The following is a 13934-nucleotide window of genomic DNA, read 5'->3' on the forward strand; positions in this document are numbered from 1 at the left end:
CTAACGACACTCAAAAGGCATAAGCATCAATATTTTTTTACGAAATGGAAAACAGCACCATTATTTACTTATGTGATATTTACCATGAATTGAATGTATATACGATCAAACACATCGCCTTAGATCACAATAAAATCTGCTACGACAGCAAATTTGTGCTGATATGGTGCAAAATAAGTGCGATTTCCCCTGTGACATGGGCCTCTCAAGTTCAGTGAACATGACAAATTAATGTATGCATGAACGGATTCATGATTCATATAAATAGCAAGACAGCGACAAGCCGATGGCATACCGTTAATGAAGATATCGGAACAGTGTGTTGGCGTGTATGTTATAATCATTTGATTTCTGTATCTCTATCAAAAACGCCTTATTGATATAATTTATTCTCTGAATAATAACAAAGCACTTCAGATTATAGAAGGAATAATCTGTGACTCACGTTCGAATCTGTGCCAGTCAATTAAAAGGTAAGTATTATAAAGTGGAGAGCTTACTGGGTGGGCAAAATAATTTGCTGGTGGGCACCTTTTTTTAAATATTTGTTAAAAATGGACCATTTTAAAATGTACACCAAATGGCATTGTGCACACAAGAATACTGTGTGGGCGCACTACAGTTTAACTATGGTAAATTTAACTTAAGTTACAGGTAGCCTACTTTAGTAATTAAGGGTATCAACTCTTTCTAATTATGTCAGAAACAAATCTTTTGACAGTCATTTTAAAAAGTCGTTTTTCAATGAAAATATAATACTATGTTGGAATGCCTCATTTACAAAAGTATAGAAATGGTTTCCGCTTTGAGATAATGCCACAAATCTTCTTTATGTATATCATAAAAGTAATTGCATTTAGTAATAATTTTGTAGTGTCAATTACATAAGATCGTCCTTTGATTCATTTCAACCCGTCTCCGTTGCATAAGACAGGGTTGGGCGTAAGACCATCCTCTTTAAATATAGCAGCTTACGCTCGGGTAGTTCTGATCTTGGGCGGAAAGGCTGCATAGTGAGCAACACTGTGCTGAGTGTGAATGACAATTTGACGACTTTCTTTAAACCACTGAACTGGAAAACTATGCAATGTGTCTCATATAATAGGTTTCTTATGTCAGACACCCCCTGCGTCGTTGGCAGCAATATCAAACTATTTTCATCTTTATTTAATAGATTGTTGATCCGACAAATCAAGAATTCGTGAATATGTCAATCTGGAATATTGCCGCATTTAATCATAAAAGAGTATTAATCCCGGTTTCACTGTAGATATTCAACTAATAGAATCATGCAAGATGTTCGTGCAGTGTCCCGATTTCATCAAAGTCAATTCTATGCTACCCACAATTTCCAGGGCCGTGTGAAATTTTGCTAGCCTGGTAACCACAATCGACTGGTTTTTCACGATTTCTTTTTTTCACGATGGTAATTAGAACTAGAGGGCCTTACATTTGTACATAAATACGGCTATACCCGCATGTTATCGGTGTAGACAAACTTATAGTCCTTATTTGCTGAGGACTTAAAATAAAGAAATTGTAAAAAGTCGCCCAATTAGGCGGAAAATGTGTAAAAAGTGAAAGTCCAAGTCACAAGCTTTAATTTAATGTAGGTTGCACCCTCGTAGCACTTAAAATAAAGAAATTGTAAAAAGTCGCCCAATTGGGTGAAAAATGTGGAAAAATTGAAAGTCCAATTCACAAGCTTTATTTTAATGTAGGTTGCACTCTCGTACCACTTAAAATAAAGAAATTATAAAAATTCGCCCAATTGGGCGAAAAAATATGTAAATAGTGAAACTGGGGCCCATAATATGCTACATATGGGACTCATATATATGTACATATCGTACATAAAAATACACTATCCTCTGTAGATCTGTCTGTAGGTTGTAGATTTGTCTGAGGCCGTCGTATGTTGTACGGGGCTCAAACTCGGTAGGTGGGTGTCGTTCTGTCCTGGCAAGAAGTTTATGTTCGTTAAAGTCATCCGACCCCGGGTCCCCTCCCAGGGGAGTCGTCTTTCCTACTCTACATCGGTTGCTGTTGTCAGTTTCTCTTATTCAAGTTAGGCTATGCAATTTGATAGATTGATATATCAATATGCAATTTGAGTAGGGAAAGCTATTCCAGAGGGAGTATGTAAATTAAATGGAATAGCCTATTTTGTGGCCATTTCAGAGGGAGTGTGTAAATTAAATAGAACATCCAATGGGTATGTTATTTAACTGGAACAGCCTTAACGTTGTTGTCATCTATATTATAATTACGCTATTCTCTGTAGATCTGTTTAGTCCTACGTGTATGGGGTGGGTGTTAGTAACAATATAATTCTCAGGTGCCACCTGTATACAAACTCTGAGCCCCGAAGCTGCTTTATTTGATGAGAAACGACCGGTCCTTTGTTTTAACATTTGGGCCCTGGGCCCATAGTATTTGACTTATGAGGCTCATGAACATATATTGAAGTATAATTCTCATGTGCTCTCAGTAGGCTCAAGCTGGGCACTGCAGCTGCTTTATTTACTGAGTAACGGCCTGTCCTATGTTTTAGCGTTTGGGGCCCTGGGGGCCCATATTATGTGACATATGTGGCTCATATGTACTGTTACGAGTCGTACTTGACTCAAGGCCAAAATCACCTTTTACCCGAACACACACGAATGCACAACACAGATACACTGTTTGTTTAAGGGAAGGTGTGCACCAAAAACACTTTTTTCTTATTAAACCTGCTAAATACTTCAAATATGGTGTCATGGACACTTGGGTTAAATAAAAGCGAAAAATGGAAAAATTACCTAATTTGCATATTTTATTGGCGGCCATCTTGGATTTTTGGGTGTGGGATTTCAAATATGTACTGTTACGAGTCGTACTTGACTCAAGGCCAAAATCACCTTTTACCCGAACTCACACGAATGCACAACACAGATACACTGTTTGTTTAGGGAAGGTGTGCACCAAAAACACTTTTTTCTTATTAAACCTGCTAGATACTTCAAATATAGTGTCATGGACGCTTGGGTTAAATAAAAGTGAAAAATGAAAAAATTACCTAATTTGCATATTTTATTGGCGGCCATCTTGGATTTTTGGGTGTGGGATTTCAAATATGTACTGTTACGAGTCGTACTTGACTCAAGGCCAAAATCACCTTTTACCCGAACTCACACGAATGCACAGCACAAATACACTGTTTGTTTAAGCTAACAAAATCTAAGTCTTTAATTGAAAGCAAGTTTTGTTTGGTACAATATATGACAACAAATGCACATATACAATAATCAAATATAATCACTCTTTAACTATTTAGTACTTAGCCAGCATTCTTCTTCTTGGTGATCATAAAGAGTTCTTGCAATGTTCTGGACGGCTGATGTATCCTTATTCTCTTGCCCTGCGAAAATCAGCGAAGTCCTTTGTACTCTTGCATTGATAAATATCCTTGCGAATAAAATCCTCACACAAATATGGCGTTGCTCTCTCCAAACTGTTATCTCCTTGCGCTGCTTTCTCCAAACTTAACTCCTTGTGCTGCTTTCTCCAAGCTTAACTCCTTGCGCTGCTTTCTCCAAAAATGGTGCTATTTCCACCTTTCACACAATATCTCCAGGAAGCAGGACTGCGATGTAGTTGTCCCCACTTATTTTGACAGCTGTGTTGTATCAAAACCATAGATCATCATATTTGGATAATCTATGCATGAACCAGACTTCAGCGAGTCGACAGAAGAATATATATTCCTTTCTTGGAAGAAGTACGTTCTTTGACGTATTCTAGATCTTCTCCGACAACAATGGAAGGTAGTAGTGCATTGACTACTTAAATTAATTCTGGTTCACAATTTCATTTCTTTGAAGGAATTGGACTGTAAGCATATTAGCTAGCTAGCCCAGATCAACACTACAAACTGTGAATAATAATTATTGTGTTTACATTTTCCTATATATCAAGCAGTGGGAAATCCCAAATATTAATAGCCAAATGTGATCTTGGAAATTCCCAAGCCTTAATTATAACATTAACCTTTCACATGACATCATTTCCTGAGGGGAATCCCGTGATGTCATTTTCACTTTACAACCTCAGGGGACTTTCCAATTGTGCAACACACTGAAAAGGGGAAGTCCCAGCTATCCATTCAATTTGCTGAGAGGGGAATCCCAAAAAATGTCTCATGACATAGATTTTAATTGTAAACAAAGATAATCAAATAAAATTACTCAGGGCACATCACAGTACATATAACAATATAATGCTCAGGTGCAATCTGTGTACAAACTCTGAGCCCTGAAGCTGCTTTATTTGATGAGAAACGCTGGCCCTTTGTTTTAACATTTGGGGCCCTGGTGCCCATAATATTTGACTTATGGGGTTCATGTACATATGTTGAAGTATAATTCTCAAGTGCTATCAGTAGACTCAAGCTGGGCATTGTAGCTGCTTTATTTTCATGAGTAACGGCCGGCCCTATGTTTTTACCGTTTGGGGCCCTGGGGCCCATATTATGTAACATATGGCAGTCATGTATACATATGACAATATAATACTGAAGACCTATCTGTGTACCAAATCTTAACCCTATAGCTACTTTATTTGGTGAGAAACGGCCGGCCCTTTGTTTTAACATTTGGGCCCCTGGGGCCCCTAGCCTTGTACATCTGGGCACATCTACAACTTAAGGCCCATACATATGCCACATATGAGCCCTAGTGATCTTGTACTTTTAGAGCTAGGCTTGTCAATCTGTTGCACCACATTTTAATATTTGGGCCCCTGGGGCCCATACTATATAACTTATGGGGCTCTTGCATACTTGTAAATATAGAGTACCCCCAGGGCTATCAGTGTACCAACTCTGGGCCCTGAGGCTGCTTCATTTGATGAGAAACGGCGTGCTTTGTATTTTCACATTTGGGCCCTGGGGCCCGTGACCTTTGATCTCTGGGGCCAAAATGGGCAAAAGGCACTTCTTCGAGGTAGGGCCCATAAGTGAACCACATAGGGGCCCCAGGACATTTGTAGCATTGACCATGTTGACAGAATGATGTGCTTGATGGAGGAGAAGGAGCTCTGCATGCGGGTATAACAATATAATCTATTATATGATACCAAAATCTCATCAACAGTGAGTTAAATCGGGGGATGAGGCTGTCGATGGCAAACAATAATATGTTGGTCCATCTACAAATTCGAGGGCTTAACCCTAGAACTACTGAGCCATAAACTGGTTAATTATGTTAGCCAAATCCAATAAATATTACTCACGGAACTGAGCTTTCGCCATCTTTTACAAAAAGACATCGATCAGACCAGTGAAGTTGTTTATGACATCCCGTGCAAAGGGTGTAATAAATCATACATAGGTGAGACTGGTAGACCATTTGGGGTAAGGAAGAAGGAGCATCAGAAAGACACTGAAAAGATCGCCACCAAAAATTTCACCAGAGCCAGCAGAAAGCTCTCTACCACTGAACAGCACAAGTCCGCAATAACCGACCACGTAGCACAAGAAAATCACGTCATCGACTGGGAGGGGCCAAATTACTGGATAGAGACTCCAACGCCTTCTCAAGAAGAGTCAGGAGGCCATCCAAATCAGAAAAAAGGGAAGAACTCACTTAACCGCGACGAGGGTGCGTACTTTCTAGATCATGTATATGACCCACTGCTTAAATCAACATCACTTCCGGGTAACGAGGATGCGTCTATAGCAACCAAGTTTCGCGGGAAAAGCAGTGGACCAGTTCATCTGTGATCAAGCCATCAGCCAAGATGGCGAAAGCTCAGTTCCGTGAGTAATATTTATTGGATTTGGCTAACATAATTAACCAGTTTATGATCTCAACAATCCTACCAAATGAATCTCTTTGCTGTACTGAGCCATATTTTACACGGACTACGAAGAAGGTGTTGTTGCAACCCCCTCCCATCTAATTGTCAATTATAAACGTCATACCGTTATATTTGGTACCAATGTGCAGCTATGGGTCCACTATCCAGTGTTAACAGAATAAGTACAAACATTCCCAATATAATATCGCTATGACGTCATAATGTGAGGGCGCCCATGTAAATTTGGGAAATTCGGGTTATGTACAAAAATATAGGCAAAATTGATTTTCGGCTAAAAATTATTCCGAAATGCGATTTTCACCGAATTTTTTCCTAAATATAAAAGGTGGTGACTAATTTCAACTTAACTACTAACAAATAAAAAGTCAGTAACACTTGGAATAATTTGCAACGACAAAATGAAAATCATTGAGTTCACTGTAGAAACCAATGGTGGGCCTCGTTCCCCCATGGTCATCCTTGATGGCCGGACCTTTTTATCATAAAACATTTTATCACTAAAATGAGCGCAAAGGATGGATCTCCGATTAGCTTCAGTCGTTTGGGCGTAAACGTGTGCATTTTGTTTTATGACGGCTACAATATCTTAGGGGTGGTCCCCTTCGTAATTCAAGGGTTAAAGCGAGAACTGTCTATGTCAATTTTGGGCCAAAATGAGTTATGTCCACTATTAAGTATGTTTATGGATACTCTTTCTTTGGTAGGAATGACTGAGTCCAATAGTGAAGAAAAGAGGGTGCCATTGTAATATCAATAGTGTTTATGGTATATACCGGGTGTCCCAAAAGTCCCTTAACATTGTGAATTTGCCATAACTTGCGTTGGGCTAATAGTGTTGTTACAAAAATTGCACAGTATGTAGATAATTCTTTTAGAAATGTTATGATACCAAACATGCCTATGTGGTCATGACCCTTTGGCATGAAATTAATGGATATCTACCGTACCGTAAAACCCACTTTTATAAACGCAAAATAAGTCTCGTCATTTGAGATGTGAACACGATATAACGTGTTATCATTTTAAAATCTGTTTTGTTTAATTTGGCTGTGTTTGTTTGATTGTTTGCTTGTTTGTTTTCAATGCGTAATCTTCATTTTCTGTTTTATCTGGGTTTTATATGGAAACTACTTAAGATCTTTTCTGAGGATTCGATGAACAGTTGTACGCGGCATGTTGTTCTCCATTGAAATGACATCAATGTTTGTAGCCGATCTTCCTGTTCTTCCACGTCCTGCCCGAAGTAGATCATGAACAGATCCAGTTGATAGGAATTTCAGCACTAGTTGCTGGATTGTATTTCGGCTGGGTAGTGCATAATTTACATTAAACTGTTCCTTAAACATTGCTTCAGTGAGTTTGTCCGACTTTGTCTCAGCAAAGAACCATACGACCTGAATCCGTTGATCTATAGGAAATTCTTCTTCACTTCAACTGTTTTAAAGTAAAGTTTAATATTGTCAATATATCCTAATTAAAACAGCAGTCACGCTTACGCTAAGCCATGTAATCCATGAATGTTCACACCTAAATGTAGCGCGCGCAGTGAGTGAACCAACTCTATTGTTCAGGGAAGCACATCATTCATGTTCTTGAACAAAGAACACACGAGCTTGCTTTTGTGGGTTTGATACACACATATGTACAGTCGCACAGTAAGGTCAAAGGGTCATCAATAATGCTGTTTTTGGTAACAGAGTAATTCTAAAAGATCAATCTATATGAATATGTTCTCCATTTTGGTATTAAGTAAGAAATATTTGAGATATGGCCAATTCACAATGTTAAGTTACTTTTGGGACACGCTGTGCTACACCCACAAACTTTCAAAACTCGTTTTTCTCGAATAACATTTTTGGACATAAACAGTTATGGCTCTAACCCCTCGAAATGATATTGGGCTATTCCAGATGTATTCCGCACCCCCCTATGGAAGACATTTAAAAAAAATACAATTCCAGCTGGAATTGAGATGTCTCTAGAATTCCAGCAGTCATTTTTAGCAAAGATTCCGGCTGGAGGGTATGGAAGACATTGAGATTAGGTGAAACTCCGGCTGCTAAAATAAACGAAAAAACAAGAGTGGGGATTGTGAAAGGCCATGATGTGCCTATGGAAGACATTCACATTTCTTAATATTCCGGCTGGAAAATGGTCAAAAATTCCAGCAGAATCTTCACTTATGATCACCATCTCGATTAACCTATGAAAGACATTTACTTGAATTCTGACTGGAAACAAAAAATGTTCTAATTCCAGCTGGAACCCTATGGAAGACATTTACATTTACGTGAATTCCGGCTGGCCATATTAGACATATTACCACAATTCCGGCAGTGTCTTCCATGGGGTTTTCCTGACATGTGAATTCCGGCTGTCAATTTAGCCCCGAATTCCGGAAGTGTCTTCCATAGGGGGGGGGGGGGTGCAGAATACATCTGGAATAGCCCATTGGCACTAAACGATGTCCATAAATTCGTATTTACTCGTTTGGTTGTATTGTTTGTGGGTTTCTTGAAGGGCATATCTATTGCAAAAACAAGTTTAACTGCATTTGAAGAAAATAATTTATTGTTACATTACAAGTTGACACTTGTTACAATTTTTTATTCGTATTTCTTCTGACAAAATGTGTTGGTAAAATGCTGGCTCGTACGGCCCTTTTCAGCGTTCGAAGCGAAATATTGAGTTCCAATGCAACAGACTGATGACGTCATTATATGAAAAGAAGATTCCTTCGCAGCCAGTTTGGTTACGTGTAACTAGCTACGGAGGAGACTATATGTTTCCAAACCATCGCGGTACTTCTAGTTTTTGTTATTAAATTTCCGACATTAATATTTTTTCAAAATTTTCTGAATAATATCAACAACTAGACTTGTGTGTGTCAGGTTTACTTCGAATTTGGTAAAAGTAATGCAATTTGGGTCTTTTAACCTTACAATAACGGCATTTTAGGGTAAATTACGGCAAATAAAAAAATCATAATATCAAACACAGCTACGAGCATTACATATATATCATACACAGAAGCACTAGAAATCGGAGAACACTTTTGATGTTCATTGATGTATGTAAACCGCGACCATTAACACGAAAAATTGGGAAGGCTATTTAGCACAACAAACTATTAGTTCCCGACAGATGCACACAGTTCTGTGGGCCATGGAAATTGGTTATTTGCATAATAAATACAATATTAAATCCTTTTCTAGCACATTTATGTATAAATGTGGTATGTCATGAATACTCAAATTCTGATCGTACTGTGAAATTGATCTAAAATATTTATTTTAGTCGAAGTATTTCTCACCAAGTTGATATACATATGGATTTTAATATCACATTTTACTAATAAACAGTTAAGAAGCTGATTTTATCCATATGTGTAAAAACCAATAAATTTGTAATACTTGATTCAGAGTTTTTTCTGATAGAAACACGTTATGTGCATTGACAGTGTTGGCAGTCCATTCTCTCAAAGCCGGCCATATTCATATCATGACATCACTGTAGTTTCTAGGTCAAATCTGTCTCGTTCGAAGGAACTCACCGCTTACAGTTTGTTTTTGCGGAATATCAATTTTAAACTACTTATTTTCTAAAAAAGGAGTCATTTTCATGTCCTCATAATATTAGCTTGTCAATGATATGATGTTGTCCGAGCAATATATGCACTTTAAGTACGTTTCACTGTTACAAACTCACATTCCATTCACAGAATGAATTGATTCATATTATATTGATATTTTTAGCAGGGAAATGGCATCTAAGACACTTTTGCTCATCCTCGGGCTGGCCCTCATGACCGTAGCTTACGCAGGACGATTGAATGAGAAGGATCGTGCCGTGGAAGATATGAACAATGTCTTTCAGACAGTGGGAAAGACTATAGATGGAAATGGAGGTAGGTCTTAACCCTTTTTCTTTAACTTGTCACTGTTTCAATCATTTTGTCAAATGTTATGAGAATTGATATTTCATTTTACAAAATAATATGACTGTTATCTTATGAGTAATATCCATGGTATTAAAAGGTAGGTTTCAGCCTTGAATAGGCCTATAATTATAGTATACATGGTATGTATCTTAACCTTTTCCGTTCGTTTCCCGGGATAGGCTAGATTTAGCTATATTTTATTTGGCAAAACAGGAATATATTCTTTAAATCAAATAATAATAATAATAATAATAATAATAATAATAATAATAATAATAATAATAATAATAATAATAATAATAATAATAATACCGGTATATAACCAAATACCTTCAAAATGCTTCTTCTGCCACATATTACATAGCATAATGACATCACTTACACATGTGCATCGGCTTTACCCAGTGCCCATACCTTGCAAACAGAATTGGGGTCAAAAGGTCATTAAGGGGTAAAATCTTACAATTGCCTTATCTCGACATTTGTAAGGGTGTGGGGCTCAAACTCAGTGACAACAAATCTCATGATCAGGGAACAATTTACAGGGGTCAGGTCAAAGGTCATGCATTGGTCAAATTTTAGAAATGCATTTTCTGGACATCTGTAAGGGGTACAGGGCTCAAACTCCGTGACAACAAACTTACTGACCAGGGGAACAATTTAGAATGGGCATGACCAGGGGAACATTTTTGGAACATTTTGCAGGGGTCAGAGACCTCCAAAACACCAACATGCCCCAGCTAAGTTTGTGGTCTATGACCACCATTTGCCACTACTTCTTTACTTGTTCTAAATCGTCGAGTAGTTTGACCTAAAAACATTCACTCGGTGTATATTTTAACTAATAATTCTCCTCAAATAAAATTAAATAAACCCTAACAAATCTTACTTTATACTCAAAACCCCCGAGGAAATAATTTAACTGTTCATTAAAAAACATGAAAAAACTTGCTCCCAGTAAATACACTGGCACAAACAAAAAAGTCAAAATTTGGATTATATATGAATGGTAAAAAAACGTTTTAATAACATTCAAAAACATTTTGAAAACTTGCTGCAAAACATTATTAAAACTTATTAAAGCATTCTTACATGACAAATATTTGGCAAAATATTTTACTATAACATTTTATAACATTTAACATTTTATAATATTTTAACATTTTATAATATTTTAACATTTTATAATATTTTAACATTTTATAATATTTTAACATTTTACAATATTTTTTAAAATGTTATTGTTGTGTTTTTACACCTTTACATAACCCAACACTAAAACGTGTTGAACTAAACTAAATTACGTTTATCACACACTTATAACATTTTAAAACATTTTTATGTTTGCTATATAGTTCCTTAGCATTAGTTGCTAGTGCCACTCCACATCTACTGAGTACTACAATGTAATTAAAAGCCCGTCCCTTCCTATCATTTTGAACCAAATCTGTCCAAATAACGCATAGGGGATAGCTAGGTTCCAGCATTGCACGGATATGTCATGCAGCACGGGATATTCAAATTGTATTGTCTGATTGATTTTAGTATTATATTCTATAATGATTCTCCCCCGTGGGTTGACTTTTAAATTTACACTGATCTGGCTTTTCTTTGTCATTATTTGAAAATAAATCTTTGTTCTTAAGAAGTAGTCAGGTACCACGCACTAATCAAATGGCAAAGCGGTTCACACCGAGGCCTTTCTCTTGGTAGCTCTTAGCCTACTCCTGGTTCGAAATCTGGCGGTGAAGCATTTTTTGTTCTTTCCTCCGTTCTTCGACGGCGCTGTTTCATTTGCAATACAGGCCCTGAATAAATTGAGCTCGTCTCCCCACCGATTTCACACCAGTTAACCATGCATTAACGTAACGAAAAATATGTCTTTATTATTTATTCGTATCTTTACTTGTTTTGTCTTCCTCATTAGGAAAGAGGAGTTGCACAAAGGACCTGTGCCTATTGGAACTTCCGGCTTGTGCAGGAGATGAGAATTGCACATAAGGATGAACATGAACATTCAGTGATCCACGCATATATTCCGTTGATGGGATGATTATTTAAATTCAAAGGATGATTATTTAAATTCATATTATCGACCATTGCGGTATATCCCTAACCCCTTAGTTGCAAATAAAGCCAGAATTAGGTAATGTCGATGCGCATATCGCTATTGCGCATGCTCGGACATAATCAAGGAAAAAAAATTGTTGGTACACTTTGACAATATGTTGGAACTCTTCATTGCCGCTCTGCTAATTCATTGAGATTAGTACGTTTGATGAGAAGTACAAACTTTCCCCTTTCCCCTTCCTCTCCCATTCCTCCTCAATGAATGTTGGGGAGACTGGGAGACCAGGGAGAGCCTAATGTCAAAAGTAATTTCATCAATATTGAAAGGGGGGTTGAATTTTTAGCGGGTAGCGATTTACATTTAGTATGCCAGAGTGTGCGAACATTATTTTCCCTGAGCGAAATTCTACATAACTTCATTTCGCTTTTGGCTTATAAATCTAGAAAGGAAAATGGTGATTAATAAAAACTACTTGTTTCATAATACAATATGGGCTTTAAGATCAACGTAAAATGTTGGGAAAATGTGCTTTTTCATTTAGGGAGCAGTCACAAAAAACACTGACCGTACTGTAATTTCCCGCACAATAACATACCGGAATAATCAGCTATATATCTGGATATCTGGTGTCGTGCGATCTAAAGTAATGGCAATGTTCAACTTTATTTTGGCAATACAAATATTATCGTGAGTTTATGTCTGATTTAGGACCATGGTTAGATTAGTAAAGGTAAAAGAAACTCAAATAAACATTTGAATTGAATTATTTGCTAAAATCAAAACAATTGAGTAAACACGCTTTAAAATCGTTTACAAGGGGTTTAATCCATAGACTGCGCGGCGTAACGCTCGAATATAAATACCGTAAATTAAAGCGTAGATGGTTTCTGTGGTCTGATAATTTAGTTAAAGACCCATCCAGTTGACCAGGTAAACTTACAAGGGCATCCCAATTAAGTAGGGTTAAAATATAATCAAGTCAATGTTCACCTCTATACCACCTAACTTTACACAGCTCCAAACTTAATGTGTTTAGGTTGTCATTCATCCAGGTATAATTATAGATGAGTTGACCTATGATGTCACATGTTTACATTCAGAACGCCCTCTGCTGTTTCAAGCCAGGCGAAATAACACAGGAGTGTCTATGACAGACCACCAAAATCTTTCCAAAACCCAACTTCTGAAACCTTTGTTGTTTTGTGTGATATTATGTATAGGCCTATAGCTTGATGCATTTGTAAACAAGTTTGATAACACTTTTTGAAACCAAAGTTGATCACACGTTAAAATCACGCATTTTACTCACTGACTCATTTTTGACGTTAAGGGCTGAGAGCTGAGAGCACAACACTCAGACATACCAAATTGCATTCTGAATACGAGGAATAGCCATAACTGATATCAGATAATTTTGAATTTGTGAAATTTGCGATATAATACAAATTTTATGACAAATTATTGAAAAAATGATATTTTTGACATTTAACAGTCCTCGAAGTAAAATTTATCAATCTAATGATATGCACTTAAAGTTGAAAATGGATACATGTCTGGTTCACTAATGTATTTCACTAATTCATTTAATTGACTTGACATTATTTTTAATTACCTACAGCTGCATGAAAGTACACACTAGGGTAATTAATGTTTATGGTATTAATGGTATTGATATGCAAAAACGAAAAACGAAAACAAGCTCTGCAAAAATGCATACAATGCACACAGGTGCCTACAATTGCACGAAATCAATATTTGTAAAATGTAATAATAATATTAAAAAAAAGTCCTTTTGATTTAGAATAGTAGGTTTCATTTAAATGTCATTCCATTTAATTGAATTATCATTTTGATAACTCCATAAAAGTACACAGAACCTCTTTATTAAATGTTGAATGAAATGCATACGTGTCCCTTAACCTCTTAACCTGTCGTACAGTAGCGTAAAGTTCTCAAAATATGCATACAAAAGTTGCATACAAATTTCATTACAAAAGATTAAACACACTCTTCATGAACTAAATGTCTATAGTGCTCAACTTAAAACACTAACATGTTCAGTCC

General features: G+C 36.8%; 1 long non-coding RNA gene across 1 annotated transcript; it reads left to right on the forward strand.

Annotated features, from left to right (window-relative positions):
- Window positions 1–308: 308 nt before the first annotated feature.
- On the forward strand, window positions 309–13726 carry LOC140167204 (uncharacterized). The gene is made up of 3 exons (XR_011860998.1): window positions 309–473; window positions 9615–9766; window positions 11727–13726. It is a non-coding gene; the product is annotated as an uncharacterized lncRNA (long non-coding RNA).
- The last annotated feature ends 208 nt before the right edge of the window (window positions 13727–13934 follow it).

This window comes from Amphiura filiformis, chromosome 13, assembly GCF_039555335.1.
Source record: "Amphiura filiformis chromosome 13, Afil_fr2py, whole genome shotgun sequence".
Classification (NCBI taxonomy): Eukaryota; Metazoa; Echinodermata; class Ophiuroidea; order Amphilepidida; family Amphiuridae; genus Amphiura; species Amphiura filiformis.